Source organism: Manis javanica, chromosome 12 (genome assembly GCF_040802235.1).
Source record: "Manis javanica isolate MJ-LG chromosome 12, MJ_LKY, whole genome shotgun sequence".
In the NCBI taxonomy this organism is placed as follows: Eukaryota; Metazoa; Chordata; class Mammalia; order Pholidota; family Manidae; genus Manis; species Manis javanica.
The window spans coordinates 53,755,183-53,771,329 of NC_133167.1; the positions used below are offsets into that span (position 1 = coordinate 53,755,183).

Genomic DNA, 16,147 nt, shown 5'->3' on the forward strand with positions numbered 1-16,147 from the left:
AAAAGGACCAAGTAAAACTGAACTCACCTGTCTTCTGGAAAGAGAGTTCAAAATAGAAATAATAAATATGCTCATGGAGGTACAGAAAAATATTCAAGAACTTAGAGAAGAATTCTGGATGGAGATTCAATCATTATGGAATAGAGTATCAGAAATGATACATACAATGGAGGGATTTAAAAGCAGATTAGACATAGTGGAGGAGATGGTAAACGGAACAGAAATTAGAGAAGAGAAATACAAAGAAGCTGAGGCACAAAGAGAAAAAAGGATCTCTAGGAATTAAAGAATATTAAAAGAACTGTGAGACCAATCCAAATAGAACAATATTTGCATTATAGGGGTACCAGAAGAAGAGAGAGAAAAAGGGATAGAAAGTGTCTTTAAGGAGGTAATTGCTGAAAACTTCCCCAATCTGTGGAAGGAAATAGTCTCTCAGGTCATGGAGGTACACAGATCTCCCAACACAAGGGACAAAGGAAGACAACAACAAGACATATAATAATTAAAATGGCTAAAATCAAGGATAAGGACAGACTACTAAAAGCAGCCAGAGAGAAAAAATAAGATCACATACAAAGAAAACCCATCAGGCTATCATCAGACTTCTCAACAGAAACCTTACAGGCCAGAAAGGAGTGGCTTAACATATTTAATGCAATGAAGCAGAAGGGCCTTGAGACAAGAATACTCTACCTGGCAATGTTATCATTTCAATTTGAAGGAGGGATTAAACAATTTCCTGATAAGCAAAACTGAGAGAATTTACCTCCCGCAAACTGTCTCTACAGTGCATTTTGGAGGGACCACTATAGATGGAAGCATTTCTAAGGCTAAAGAGCTGTCACCTGAGGAAAAAAACCACAACAAAGGAAGTAAACAGTTAATTGCTAAGCAGATGGAAAATTAAATCAACTATATCCAAAGTCAATCAGGGGATAGACAACAAGTACAGATTATAACACCTAATATATGAAGAATGGATGAGGAAGGAAAATGAGGGGGAAAAAAGAACCTTTATATTGTGTTTTTAATAGCATACTAAGTGAGTTAAGTTAGAATGTTAGATAGAAACGAAGTTACCCTTGAACATTTGGTAATCATGAATCTAAAGCCTGCAATGGCAATATGTACATACCTATCGACAATCACCCTAAATGTAAATGGTCTGAATGTACCAATCAAAAAATATAGTCACTGAATGGATAAAAAAACAAGAGAAGTCTATGTGCTGCCTACAAGTGACTCGCTTCAAACCATAATACATACATAGACTGAAAATGAAGGAATGGAAAAAGATATCTCATGAAACTAATAGGGAGAAAAAAGCAGAAGTTGCAGCACTTGTATCAGACAAAATAGACTTCAAAACAAAGTCACAAGAGACAAAGGACATTACATAATGATAAAGGGGTCAGTCCAACAAGAGGATATAACCATTAGAAATATCTATGCACCCAACACAGGAGCACCTACATATGTGAAACAAATAACAAAAGAATTAAAGGGGGGGAACAGAATGCAATGCTTTCATTTTAGGAGACTTAAACACACCACTCAACTCCAAAGGACAGATCAACCAGACAGAAAATAAGGAGACAGAGGTACTGAACAACACATTACAACAGATGGACCTAACAGACATTTATAGAAACTCCACCCAAAAGCAGCAGGATACACATTCTTCTCAAGTGCACATGGGACATTCTCCAGAATAGACCACATACTAGGCAACAAAAAGAGCCACAGCAAATTCAAAAAGACTGAAATTCTACCCACCAATGTCTCAGATCACAAAGGTATAAAACTAGAAATAAACTGTACAAAGAAAACAAAAGGGCTCACAAACACATGGACGCCTAACAACATGCTCCTAAATAATCAAAGCATCAGTGACCAAATAAAAACAGAGGTCAAGCAATATATACAGACAAATGACAAAAACAATACAACACCACAAAAATCTGTGGGACAGCAAAGGCTATTCTAAGAGAGAACTATATTGTAATACAGGCCTACCTCATTCCATATGAACAGTCTAAACTCACAATTAATGAAACTAGAAAAAGAAGAACAAATGAGGCCCAAAATCAGTAGAAGAAGGAACATAATAAAGATTAGGGCAGAAATAGATAAAATCGAGAAGAATAAAACAACAGAAAGAAACAATGCAAGCAGGAGTTGCTTCTTTAGAGAATAAACAAAATAGGTAAACCCCTAAACAGACTTATCAAGAAAAACAGTCTCCACACATTAACAGAATCAGAAATGAGAAAGGAAAAATCATTATGGACACCACAGAAATACAAAGAATTAAGAGAAAACACTATGAAAAATTATATGCTAAAAACTGGGTAACCTAGAAGAAATGGACAATTTTCTAGAAAAGTACAACCTTCCAAGGCTGATATAGGAAGAAAGAGAAAATCTAAACAAACCAATTAATAGCAATAAAATTGAATTGGTACTCAAAAAATTATGTAACAACAAAATCCCTGGATCAGATGGTTTCACCACTGAATTTTATCAAAGATATAGTGAAGACCTATTGCCCATTATCCATAAAGTTTTCCAAAAAGTAGAAGAGGAGGGAATACTTCCAAACTCATTCTTTAAGCCATCATCATTCTAATATGATAACTAGGCAAAGACACCACAAAAAAAGAACATAGATGCAAAAATACTCAACAGAATATTAACAAACTGAATTCAAAAATACAACTAAAAGACCACCCACCATGATCAAGTAGGATTTTTTTCAGGGATGCAAGGATGGTACAATATTAGAAAATGCATCAACATTATCCAACATATCAACAAACAGAAGGACAAAAAACACATGATTATCTCCATAGATGCCGAAAAAGCATTCAGGAAAATTCAACATCTATTCATGATAAAAACTCTCAACAAAATGGGTATATAGAGCAAGTACCTCAAAATAATAAAGGCCATATAAGACAAACCCACAGTCAATATTATACTTAACAGCGAGAGGCTGAAAGCTTTTACTTTAAGACTGGGAAAAAGACAAGGATGCCCACTCTCCCAACTTTCATTCAACATAGTACTGGAGTCTTTGCCACAGTAATCAGAGAACACAAAGAAGTAAAAGGCAGCCAGACTGGCAAAGAAGAAGTTAAACTGTTACTGTTTACAGACGACATGATATTGTACATAAAAAAAACCCTAAAGAATCCACTCCAAAACTACTAGATCTAATATCTGAATTCAGCAAAGTTGCAGGATACAAAATTAATACACAGAAACCTGTTGCTTTCCTATACACTAATGATGAACTAGCAGAAAAAGAAATCAGGAAAACAATTCCATTCACAATTGCATCAAAAAGAATAAAATACCTAGGAATAAACCTAACCAAGGAAGTGAAAGACCTATACCCTGAAAACTACAAGACACCCTTAAGAAAAGTTAAAAAGGACACTAATAAATGGAAATTCATCCCATGCTCTTGGGTAGGAAGAATTAATATTGTCAAAATGGCCATCCTGCCTAAAGCAATCTTCAAATTCAATGCAATCCCAACAAAGTACAAACAGCATTCTTTAAGGAACAAGAGCAAATAGTTCTAAAATTTATATGGAACCACAAAAGACCCCGAATAGCCAAAGCAATCCTGAGAAAGAATAAAGTGGGAGATTATGCTGCCCAACTTCAAGCTCTACTACAAAGCCACAGTAATCAAGACAATTTGGTACCGGCACAAGAACAGAACCATAGACCAATGGAAAAGACTAGAGAGCCCAGATATAAACACAAGGATATATGGTCAATTAATATATGATAAAGGAGCCATGAACATACAACGGAGAAATGACAGCCTTTCAACAGCTGGTGTTGGCAAAACTGGACAGTTACATGTAAGAGAATGAAACTGGATTATTGTCTAACCCAAAATACAAAAGTAAACTCAAAATGGATCAAAGACCTGAACATAAGTCATGAAACCATAAAACTCTTAGAAGACAACATAGTCAAAAATCTCTTGAAAATAAACATAAGGAACTTTTCCCTGAATGCATCTCCTTGGGTAAGGGAAACAAAATTAAAAATGAACACATGGGATGACATCAAGCTAAAAAGTTTCTGTACAGCAAAGGACACCATCAGCAGAACAAAAAGGCATCCTACAGTATGGGAGAATATATTTGTAAATGACATATGCAACAAGGGGTTAACATCCAAAATATATAAAGAACTCACACACCTCCATGACAAAAAAGTAAATAATCCAATTAAAAAATGTGCAGAGGATCTGAACTGACAATTCTCCAAAGAAGAAATTCAGATGGCCAACAGGCATATGAAAAGATGCTCCATACTGCTATTTATCAGGGAAATGCAAATTAAAACCACAATGAGATATCACCTCACACCAGTTAGGATGGCCAACTTCAAAAAAACTAAAAACAACAAAAGCTGGTGAGGATGCAGGGTAGGGGAATCCTCCTACACTGTTGAATGGAATGTAAACTAGCTTAACCATTGTAGAAAGCAATATGGAGGTTCCTCCAAAAACTAAAAATAGAAATAGCATTTGACCTAGGAATTCCACTTCTTGGAATTTACTCCAAGAATACAAGTTCACAGATTCAAAAAGACATATGCACCCCTATGTTTATTGCAGCACTGTTTACAATAGCCAAGATATGGATGCAACCTAGGTGTCCATCAGTAGATGAATGGATAAAGAAGAGGTGGCATATATACACAATGGAATACTATTCAGCCATAAGAGAGAAATAAATCCTACCATTTGCAACAGCATGGATATAGCTGGAGGGCATTATGCTTAGTGAAATAATCCAGGCAGAGAAAGACAAGTACCAAATGATTTTCCTCATTTGCGGAATATAACAACAAAGTAAAACTGAAGGAACAAATTAGCAGCAGACTCATAGACTCCAAGAAGGGACTAGCAGTTACCAAAGGTGGGGGGACATGGAGGGCTGTTGGGGAGGGAAGGAGAGGAGGATTGAGTAATATTATCATCTTTGCCACATATAGAGACAAATGACAAAAACAATACAACACCACAAAATGTGTGGGACACAGCGAAGGCTATGCTAAGAGAGAAGTATATTGTAATACAGGCCTTTTTTTAGGTGTGGGGGGGATCATGGGGAAGACAGTGTAGCACAGAGAAGTAAGTAGTGACTCTGTGGCATCTTACTACACTGATGGACAGTGACTGCAATGGGGGGACTCAATAATATGGGTGAATGTAGTAACCACATTGTTTTTCATGTGAAACCTTCATAAGAATGTATATCAATAATACCTTAATAAAAAATTGTAATAAAAAAAGAAATAATAAAAGTAAGGAGGATAGAAATACTGAAAGAGTAGAACAAATTCCAGAACACAAGGATGTTAACAACAAAGGTGACTGTTGTATGGGGTCTTACAGTGCTTATGGGGTGAGCTGAGCAACTCTTCCTTGACTTTTATGAACAACAAATAAGATAAACATAAACCCTAGAATTTGTTGATTATTTATACAAGAAGCCAAACTCTAATCTCTAATGAGAATCAGATATAACAAGATGTTGAAATGGACTGAAGTCCCAAAGTAATAAATATCACATTCTAATTGAGCTTTAAAATAAACATGTAGTTCAAGGAGGTTGTCAAGAACCAATTTTGTGATTATTAGTCTCTTGCCCACATTTAATGCATGAAATGTCTGGAGTTTGAGAGGAAGTCTGGAGGACAAAGAACTTCTGTAGAAAGCTGAGGTTCTCAAGAGATTTCTGCCCAAGTGGGGAGAAGTCAGAACTGCCCCTTCCTCACTTCATTCCTAGGAAATGGGGCTTCTCAGGCACCACTCGGGGGATCTGATGGAGCCTGGGGAGACACGGTGGGTTGGTTACCTGCCTCACACCTAAGGCATTAATATTCACAGAACTGGGGCTGGTCAAGTGCCAGGAACGGAGCGAGGAGAACGTAGCTGGGATGGGCCACCCTCCGTGTTCCTCAAGGTGAAGGGGCTGAGCTTTTTCTGCAGACAAATGTAGGCTTCTTATATCAGGGAAAACACGAGCCTGTTTAAAGCCCTGCCTTGCAGGATAACCAAAGTTGAGCAGAAAGGAGTTGAAGGTACTCTGCTGGGGTCTCAAAGACAATATAAGGAAAGGAGTTTGAGAAAAATGTGTTACCTCTGTCAAGGCCACTGACGATAAGAGATTCCCAAAGGTGAGATTTCTCCCGGGAGCTCACAAAAGTAATAGGATAGAAATGATTGCAAGGGCCAGAGAGCACTGACACCAAATCTTGAATGTTTCCTTCAAGTAAAACTTTCCTGCCTTTCTTAATTTTACCTCCTCTGAAGCCATCCATACTCCAGCCATGGGAGGGTCAAAACTGTTAGAAAGATGAAAAAGGAGGTAGAATTTTGAGATTGGGAGAGAGGGAGAATCTTGCTAAGCCTGTCCCCTCATTTCCCACTACAGGAGGTCAGCCTGGGTAGGTCCAAGGAGGGAGATGATTAACTTAAAAGTAAATTTGGAGTGTTAATTATTATACCAGATTAGATACATTAATTATGGAAATGAGGCTGTGAGCTGGGCCTTGCAGTGGCTGAGGGAATTTTCATTATCTGTCAGTGACTGGGGAAGGCATGGATTTGCCCAAGATTTCAAGGGGCAGGATAAACACTAAATTCATGGAATGGATTTGAGCTGTGAAAAAAATCAAGTTGTTTTCTGATTGTCCAGCAGAGACTTTTTGTTCATCAAGATGTTTATACAGGTATTCATAAACCTCCACTACTTGCTGTCTTTGTTCAGACAATAGAAAAACAGACATTTTAGTATCGTGAACTTTTTACCTGTGTTGCAACTTGAAATTGTAAAAAAGAATAAGGGCATGGAAAAATCAGATGGAATCTAACATTATTTCATAAAGAAAATGTTGAAACATAGTTTGTTTTTTTCCAGCTGCTTGATTTGAAAGTCCAAATGACGATTTCACATCACGGTTCCCTTCTTGCACAGCTGTCTTACTAGGCCTGGAATCACCACAACAACTGAAAAGGCAGCCATGGAAACCATAGTTTTTAAAGCGATGTACCCAGCAGTCCTGTGCCCTCTAGAGTCCACAGCATCTTTGAGTGAAGCTCCATCTGACAATAGGAGGATGGGTCCAGGGAGACTCACTATCATTTTCTCTTTATCAGTGGCCCCTCACTGTGTCTGGATGAGGCAGGGAAAGTCACAGAACACAGTGGGGAGTCATGAGAGAGTTGATTGCAGACCAGAATGCTGCAGTGGAAGTAGACCAGGCTGGAGAGCACGTGGGCCTCTGAAACGGAGGCAAAGGTCTTCACATCAAACCTCATAGTGATTAGGATTGGTCACACAGGAGCCGACTGGATGGAAGGTGGTTCTGTGCTTGTTCAGGTTGTATTCACAGCCATCCATGACAATATTCCAATGAGGGAGAAAGGCTGGGTCCATGGTGGCTGTTGCCCAGCAATCACTTAAGACCAGCTTGATGTTGGGGTCAGTCCTATTCAGGACTCTCAATTCCAAGTAAATTGGTTGGTGGAGGTATCTCACCACAGGGTACTCCTTATCTCCATTAGGTTGAAGGTAAGAGTTATCTGGATAGGTCTGTGGAGTCAAGGCAAGGGGACCCGGCTTCACTGAGGCCACTGAAAGAAGAAGACTTTTGACATAGGTATTTTATTTTTTGGTATCATTAATATACAATCACATGAGCAACACTGTGGTTACTAGATTCCCCCCATTATCAAGTCCCTGCCACATACCCCATTACAGTCACTGTCCATCAGCATAGTAAGATGCTATAGAGTGACTACTTGTCTTCTCGGTACTATACTGCCTTCCCCATGCCTCCCTCATGGAATGTGTGTTAATCGTAATGCCCCTTGTCCCACTTCTCCCTCCCTTCCAACCCACCCTCCCCAATCCCTTTCCCTTTGGTAACTGTTAGTCCACTCTTGGGTTCTGTGAGTCTGTTGCTATTTTGTTCCTTCAGTTTTTGCTTTGTTCGTATGCTCCACAAAAGAGTGAAATCATTTGGTATTTGCCTTCCTCTGCCTGGCTTATTTCACTGAGCATAATACCCTTTAGCTCCATCCATGTTGTTGCAAATGGTAGGATTTGTTTTCTTCTTATGGCTGAATAATATTCCATTGTGTATATGTACATCTTCTTTATCCTTTCATCTACTGATGGACACTTACGTTGATTTAATATCTTGGCTATTGTGAATATGTGCTGCAATAAACATAGGGGTGCATATGTCTTTTTGAAACTGGGATCCTGCATTCTTAGGGTAAATTCCTAGGAGTGCAATTCCTGGGTCAAATGTTATTTAAATTTTAGGTTTTTGGAGGAACCTCCATATTGCTTTCACAATTGTTGAACTAGTTTACATTCCCACCAGCCACATACGAAGGCTCACCTTTCTCCACATCCTTGCCAGAATTTATTGTTCCTAGTCTTTTCTATGCTGGCCATCCTAACTGCTGTGAGGTGATACCTCATTGTGGTTTTAATTTGCATTTCCCTGATGATTAGTGATGTAGAGCATCTTTTCATGTGCCTGTTAGCCATCTGAATTTCTTTGGAGAAGTGTCTGTTTATGTCCTCTGCCCATTTTTTAACCAGGTTATTTGCTTTTTGGGTGTTGATGCATGTGAGTTCTTTATATATTTTGGATGTTAACACCTTGTTGGAAATGTCATTTACAAATATATTCGCCCATACTGTAGGATGCCTTTTTGTTCTGCTGATGGTGTCCTTTATTGTACAGAAGCTTTTTAGCATGATGTAGTCTCATTTGTTCATTTTTTATTTTGTTTCCTTCACCCAAGGAGATGCCTTCAGGAAAAAGTTGCTAATGTTTATACTCAAGAGATTTTTGCCTGTTTTCTTCTAAGAGTTTTATTGTTTCATGAATTACATTCAGGTCTTTGATCCATTTTGAGTTTACTTTTGTGTATGGGGTAAGACAATAATTCAGTTTCATTCTCTTACATGTAACTGTCCAGTTTTGTCAACACCAGCTGTTGAAGAGGCTGTCATTTCTCCATTGAATGTCCATGGCTCCTTTATCATATATTAATTGACCATATATACTTGGGTTTATATCAGGGCTCTCTAGTCTGGTCCATTGGTCTATGGGTCTTTTCTTATGCTAGTACCAAACTGCCTTGATTATTGTGGCTTTGTAGTAGAGCTTGAAGTCAGGGAGCATCAACACCCCCCAACTTTATTCTTCCTTCTCAGGATTGCTTGGGCTATTGAGGGTCTTTTGTGGTTCCATATGAATTTTAAAACTATTTGCTATAGTTCATTGAAGAATGCTGTTAGTATTTTGATGGGGATTTCATTGAATCTATAGATTGCTTTAGTCAGGATGGCCATTTTGACAATCCTAATTCTTCCTACTCAAGAGCATGGGATGAATTTCCATTTATTAGTATCTTCTTTAATTTCTCTAAGGAGTGTCTTGTAGTTTTCAGGGTATAGGTCTTTCACTTCCTTGGTTAGGTTTATTCCTAGGTATTTTATTCTTTTTGATGCAATTGTGAATGGAATTGTTTTCCTGATTTCTCTTTCTGCTAGTTCATTGTTAGGATATAGGAATGCAATGGATTTCTGTGTATTAATTTTGGATCCTGCAACTTTGCTGAATTCAGATATTAGTTCAAGGAGTTTTGGAGTGGATTCTTTAGGGTTTTTTATGTGCAATATCATGTCATCTGCAAACAGTAATGGTTTAACTTCTTCCTTACCAATCTGGATGCCTTTCATTTCTTTGTGTTGTCTGATTGCCATGGCTAAGACCTCTTGAATTATGTTGAATAAAAGTGGGGAGAGTGGGCATCTTTGTCTTGTTTCTGATATTAGAGGAAAAGCTCTCAGCTTTTCCCTGTTAAGTATGGTGTTGGCTGTGGGTTTGTTATACATGGCCTTTATTATGTTGAGGTACCTGCCCTCTATATACATTTTGTTGAATTTTTATCATGAATGGGTGTTGAATTTTGACAAATGCTTTTTCAGCATCTATGGACATGATCATGTGATTTTAGTCTTTTTATTGATGTACTGGATAGTGTTGGATTCTTGAATTTTGTACCACTCTTGCATACCTGGAATAAATCCCCCTTGATCACGATGCATGATATCTTTAATGTATTTTTGAAATTGATTTGCTAATATTTTATTGAGTATTTTTGCATGTATGTTCATCAGGGACATTGGTCTTTAATTTTCTTTTTTGTGATGTCTTGTCCTGGTTTTGGTATTAGAGTGATGTTGGCCTCATAGAATGAGTTTGGAAGTGTTCCCTCCTCTTCTACTTTTTGGAAAACTTTAAGGAGGATGGGTATTATGTATTCTCTAAATGATTGATAAAATTCAGAAGTCAAGCCACCTGGTATGGGAGTTTTGTTCTTTAGTAGTTTTTTGATTGCCAATTCAATGTATTGCTGGTAATTGGTCTGTTCTGATTTTCTGTTTCTTCCTTGGTCAGTCTTGGAAGGTTATATTTTTCTAGAAAGTTGTCCATTTCTTCTATGCTATCCAGTTTGTTACCATATAATTTTTCATAGTATTCTCTCATACTACTTTGTACATCTGTGTTGTCTGTTGTGATTTTTTCTCTCTCATTTCTGATTCTGTTCATGTGTGTTGACCCTCCTTTTTTCTTGATAAGTCTGGCTAGGGGTTTATCTATTTTATTTTCTCAAAGAACCAGCTCCTGCTTTCATTGATCTTTTCCATCATTTTATTCTTCTCGATTTTATTTATTTCAGCTCTAGTCTTTATTATGTCCCTCTTTCTACTGATTTTGGACCTCATTTGCTGTTCTCATTCTAGTTTCGTTAATTGTCAATTTAGACTGTTCATTTGGGATTGTTATTCTTTCCTGTGGTAGGCTTGTATTGCAATATCTTCCCTCTTAGCACAGCCTTTGCTGAGTCCCATATTTTGCAGTGTTGCTTTATTGTTGTCATTTATCCCCATATAATTGCTTGATGTCTATTTTTATTTGGTCATTGATCCATTGATTATTTAGGAGCATGTTATTAAGCCTCCATGTGTTTGTGGGCTTTTTCATTTTCTTTGTGTATTTTATTTCCAGTTTCATACCTTTGTGATCTGAAAAGCTGGCTGGTACAATTTCAATCTTTTTAAATTTACTGAGGCCCTTTTTGTGGCCTAGCATATGATCTATTCTTGAAAATGTTCCATGTGCACTTGGGAAGAATGTGTATCCTGTTGCTTTTGGATGAAGTGTTCTGTAGAGGTCCATCTGTTCTAATATGTTTTTCAATGCTTCTGTCTCCTTACTTATTTTCTGTCTGGTTGATCTGTTCTTTGGAGTGAGTAGTTTGTTCAAATCTCCTAAAATTAATACATTGCATTCTATTTCCCCCTTTAATTCTCTTAGTAGTTGTTTCACATATGTAGGTGCTCCTGTGTTGGCTGCACATATATTTATAATGGTTATATCTTCTTGTTGGACTGACCCTTTTATCATTATGTAATGTCCTTCTTTGTCTCTTGTGACTTTCTTTGTTTTGAAGTCTATTTTGTCTGAAACAAGTACTGCAACTCCTGGTTTTTTCTCCCTACTAGTTGCATGAAATATCTTTCTCCATCCCTTTATTTTCAGTCTGTGTATGTCTTTGGGTTGGAAGTGAGGCTCTTGTAGGCAGCATATAGATGGGTCTTGTTTTTATATCCATTCAATGACTCTATGTCCTTTGTTTGGTGCATTCAGACCATTTACATTTAGGGTGATTATCTATAGGTATGTACTTATTGCCACTGCACTCTTTAGATTTGTGGTTACCAAAGATTCAAGGGTAATTTCCTTACTATCTAACAGTTGAATTTAACTCATTTTGTATGCTATTAGAAACACAACCTAAAGGTCCTTTTTTTCTCCCTCGTTTTTATTATCATTCCTTCTTTATATATCAGGTATTATATTCTGTTCTCTTTGTCTATCCCTTGATTGACTTTGGGGGTAGTTGATTTGATTTTGCATCCTCTTAGTAATTAATTGTTCTACTTTCTTTGCTGTGGTTCTATTTCCCCTGGTGACAGCTATTTAGCCTAAGGAATACTCCATCTATAGCAGTCCCTCTAAAATGCACTGTAGAGGTGGTTTGTGGGAAGTAAATTCTTACAGCTATTGCTTATCTGAAAATTGTTTAATCCCTCCTTCAAATTTAAATGATAATCTTGGTGGGTAGGTGTATTCTTGTTTCAAGGCCCTTCTGCTTCATTGCATTAAATGTATCATGCCACTCCCTCTGGCCTATAAGGTTTCTGTTGAGAAGTCTGATGAGAGCCTAATGGCTCTCCTTTGTATGTGATCTTTTTTCTCTTTCTAGCTGCTTTCAAAAGTCTGACCTTATCCTTGATCTTTGCCATTTCAATTATTATTTGTCTTGGTGTTGTCTTGGTGTTGTCCTCCTTGGGTCCCTTGTGTTGGGAGATCTGTGCACCTCCATGGCCTGAAAGACTATCTCCTTCTGCAGATTGGGGAAGTTTTCAGCAATTACCTCCCCAAAGACACTTTCTATCCATTTTTCTCTCTCTTCTCCTGGTACCCCTATAATGCAAATATTGTTCTGTTTGAATTGGTCACAGAGTTCTCTTAATATTCTTTCATTCTTAGAGATCCTTTTTTCTCTCTGTGCTTCAGCTCCGAGGCATTTGTATTCCTCTTCTCCAATATCTATTCCATTTGCCATCTCCTCCACTATATCTAATTTGCTTTTAAATCCCTCCATTGTATGTTTCATTTCAGATATGGAATTTCTTACTGTGTCCTGAATTCACCCCTGAGTTCTTGAATATTTTTCTGTACCTCCATGAGCATGTTTATGATTTTTATTTTGAGCTCTCTTTCAGAAAGATTGGTGAGTTCAGTTTCATTTTGCCCATTTTCTGGTGTTTGTGAGATTCTTGCCTGAACCAGGTTCCACTGACATTTCATATTTGTATGTGGCACCCTCTAGTACCCCGAAGCTCTAGTCTCTGGAGCTGCTCAGTCCCTGTAGTGATGTCGGGGTTCGCAGGGGAGCAGCACTCATGCCTGGGTGAGGAAAGAGCTGTTTCCTGCTTCCCAGCTACTGTGCCTGTCTCCACTGTCAGAACCAGTGGGCTGAGCATATAGGTGTAAGCCTCTCTGCTTTTCATCTTTAGCTGCTGTAGGCAGGGCCTCCCTCTAACTGGCCTCATGCCAGGGCAGGGACTGCCAGTTTGTGAGCCAGTGTCAGTAGGCCAGGAGGAAGGTACAGCAGATTACGTATCACAGTGGGGGTCTTGGAGCTGAGCAGCTAGCCAGGGGGATGGAGTGCCTCAAGCTCCTCAAAGTTCCCAACCTGCTGGGCAGAGAGCACCCAGGCAATCTTTTCCACTTATCTCTTCTCGTGTGCTGGAAGCTCTGTACAAACCCTGCCTTTTCAACAGCCCTCTCACTGCTAGGAAGCCTCTCAGACCGCCTGCCTTTCCTTTGTCCTAGAGCAGCCGGATGGAGATCTGTCCTCTACAAATAGCTAGAATCTATTTCTCCAAGTATTCTGCCTATCTTAGCTCTCCAACCTTACTAATCTCCAGAGCACCAAGCAATGTAGGTTTGTGCTCCCACAGCAGATCTCCAGGGCTGGGTGTTCAGGAGTCCTAGGCTTCTACCCCCTCCCTGCTCCATTTCTATTCCTCCAGCTGGTGAGCTGGGGTGGGTAAAGGGCTTGGGTCCCACCAGATCAAGGCTTTGGTAAGTTACCCTGTTTCATGAGGTCTGCTCTGTTCTCCAGGTGTATGCAGTCTGGTGCAGCCTTCTTCCCTGTTGCTCTTTTAGGATTAGTTGCATTAACTATATTTTTGTATTATTTGTGGTTTGGGGAGGAGTTCTCTGTCTCACCTCCCATATCACCATCTTGAATCCTCCTTGACATTGGTATTTATTAGCATGTCATCCCTGCTGTAATAGCATGTCACTGTTATCCTGAATTCACTCTCCAGAAATTGTGCTTGGAGGAAGATCTTCCCAGAGAGCATGTATTTCACTTTCATAGATGACTTTGTCATCCTTGAACTTATGTCTTGTTCTGCATCCATTCAGGGGTATGCAAAACTTTACCAGCCCCTGAGCCACAGCCTTGAAGCTAGGCTGGCAGGATGAGTCTCCCACCCTGAGGGTATCTGAGTTGAGAGCTGGTTTTGTTTGGTGGCTGTAGACCTTGACATCCACAAACCCATCCTGGGTACACATCTCACCTGTAAATATAAAAGCTGATGACTCACAGATACACTCAGGATAAATCACCAAGGATACCATCTCAAGTTTAAAGTAAAAGGTCAGCTTGAATAAAGGCAAGTAGAACTGACAGAGGCAGGCATTTTTCATAGAATTTTGTTTAGAGAAGAGTTTTGCTGACACATAATCTCAGGCCATTTGTTGCTTCTATATCAGTCCCACTGTTGTGCAGCTGGTTCACTGCAATGTTCTTATGTTCAAAGCTCACAGATTTTAACTTCCCGAGGAAACTCTGGTATGATGAGAGTCGTGTGTGGCATTATAGGTCACAGAAACTGACCTATAAATCACTTGTGTTAATAAGATGATCTTCTGCTCAAGAGATATGTATGTGAGCTTCAGAGGCATTGTGTAGAGATGACTTTCACCTTCCATGTACTGAGTTACTCCAGTGGCATTGAATGACACTTGGATGGTCATCTTCTGGCCGTCAATCAAGAGATCATATCCTTGTGTCAAGGCCTCCTGAATGGTCAGATTTTGGGCTCTTGATAATCACCAACATCAAAGATCCATCACATCTGAGACGGGATTCATACTTCATCAGCAATGCAAGGAAAAACATTAAAGGTAAAAGACATGAAGTCCTTCATGCACACTGTGGATCCTGTATGCTCATGGGTTTCCTTTTGCATAACCGGACAGCTGATCTGATACACAGAAGCCTCATGTCTGAAAGCAGTGTTATTGTCCATGAGTCTGATGGTCATCTGGTACTGGCCAAGCACTCTCCTGGCACAGGTCTCATATCGGGTTTTCAGGATGAAATATTTTGGGTCCAGATCTTAAGTGCAATTCAGCATTTCAAGACCTAAGGGATCCAGCACAGATGCATGCCACCCCTTGGTGTCAAGATTTCATGGGAACTCCACTGTCGTTCTATTTTGATAGCAAGTAACAGTGCCTGGGAAGATAGTTTCACCAGCAGAGTAACACCTACTGAGCTCACTGAAGTCACAGAGCTAAGAAGAGCAAAAATGACCTGTAGGTGCTCCAGTTTAAGGGACTCCCATGATCTCCTTTCTGCTGGCACGCCACAGCCAAAGGCATCACCAAATGAACCAGAGCATAGTTTCTTTTCATATATTTCCTGAGAGAAGTCAGAGGAAGTTTGAAGCAAAATTCCTTCTACTTACATAATATAATCTGTGCTGAATGTGTCCACCCATATCTGGATTAATTCACTCATTTACTAGTGGTGTAATGCTTGCTCTTGAAACATATTTCATTAAATGATACCAGTGAACCATATTTGTTAGAATAATGTAATCTGTACCATGTTAATGTTAAGGGCTATTTCTGTGCTGACTGCCTTTGGTTTCAGAGATTGTAAATTATCTGTTCTAGGCAGAGAGTTTTGTATTGTTTACTTTCTGAGAATTCATGACTAAATTGTGGAATGCTGATTTCCATGAACAAAACTTGAAAGAAATGATAGCTATCATTTAGATGAACCTAACTCCCTGCCTATGCAAAGTAACCAACAATATACTCACTAAATATTAGAAATTTGGGAGTCATCTCTACCAAAATCACACATCGATTAGCTGAATTTTCATGTAATGCTTGACTCATTTTTTATTTGAAAATAAAGCAGGTTTGCATTGACTGAACCACTTTTGCAGTGGATTGTTTCCACAATATACTTTCCTTCAAAATCAGTTTTTGGTTAGTAGCTTGTTAAAATATGAAACACTTTTATAGAGGTCTTTTGAGACTTTAATTTTGGAAAAGTAAAAGGTAAGATTACTTTTATTCTGTGACATACAGACTTGTTCAATTTTTCATTTGAGACACAATATGTTTAGTTTGTTGT

General features: G+C 38.7%; 1 pseudogene; it reads right to left on the reverse strand.

Annotated features, from left to right (window-relative positions):
• Positions 1-6,989: 6,989 nt before the first annotated feature.
• On the reverse strand, positions 6,990-15,381 carry LOC108392512 (zona pellucida sperm-binding protein 2 pseudogene; annotated as a pseudogene).
• Between the last annotated feature and the right edge of the window lie 766 nt (positions 15,382-16,147).